Consider the following 797-nt stretch of genomic DNA (forward strand, 5'->3'; position numbering starts at 1 on the left):
GGGAGGGGGGTTGCGCTGGTGCCACCGTGAAGCTGGGAGGGAAGAGGACCTTCTCTGTGGTGGAGTGCTGGAGAACTAGGGCAGAAAGTGCTGCGACACAACTCAGGGGCAGATGTGAAGTCAGGCTGTGGGATGGGGGCAAGGCAGGGCAGAAGGGAGGGTGACAAGGGAGGTAGAGGCCAGCAGGAACGAAGGAGGGGAGAGGAGGAGGTCCTGGCTGGAAACAAGAAGCCTCCAGAGGTGAACCTGCTGGGGAGTTCTGGCCCCCGCTCTGCCCAGGGCTCTTGTCCTGCAGTGTCGCAGGACTGTTTGTGATTGCAGGCAGCCTTTGCCCAGCTAGGAGGGAGGCTGCACAGCATGGCTGGAGGCATGGGTGGCATGTGTCCCCACACCCCATCCCTTTGTATGCACGGCTTCAAGGTCCTGGGCCACCCATCAACATGTCACATGGACAGCATGGCCAGTTTCTCCCTGTGGGCAAGGAAGGAGCTGTCTGCTCCCCATGTAGCAGGTCTGATACTCTCTGCTCTCCTCTGTGGCGTCCAGGTTACCAACACCACCACAGCAAGGTGCCATGCGGGGTTCAACATGATGGCTGTACCACATCTCTGCCGGCACCTCCTGCCAGGCCACAGCTCCCTGTTTCTCAAGCATTTTGCTTCCTCTCGCTGCCTTCCTTAACCTCATCGTTGCCCAGCTTGTCATTCAATGGTCCTTCTGGCACTCGTGATGGAAGCACGCTATGCCCTCAGCAGTGAAAAGTTACTTCCGTAGTCTTTTGTGCTGAGCTTCCTGCT

General features: G+C 58.5%; 1 protein-coding gene across 2 annotated transcripts in view; it reads right to left on the reverse strand.

Moving 5' to 3' along the window:
* Positions 1-797, reverse strand: part of KIF1A (kinesin family member 1A) — a 34,527-nt gene that overhangs the window by 13,325 nt on the left and 20,405 nt on the right. The gene's annotated exons all lie outside the window — the stretch shown is intronic.

This window comes from Buceros rhinoceros, unplaced genomic scaffold (assembly GCF_000710305.1).
Source record: "Buceros rhinoceros silvestris isolate BGI_N320 unplaced genomic scaffold, ASM71030v1 scaffold27233, whole genome shotgun sequence".
NCBI lineage: Eukaryota > Metazoa > Chordata > Aves > Bucerotiformes > Bucerotidae > Buceros > Buceros rhinoceros.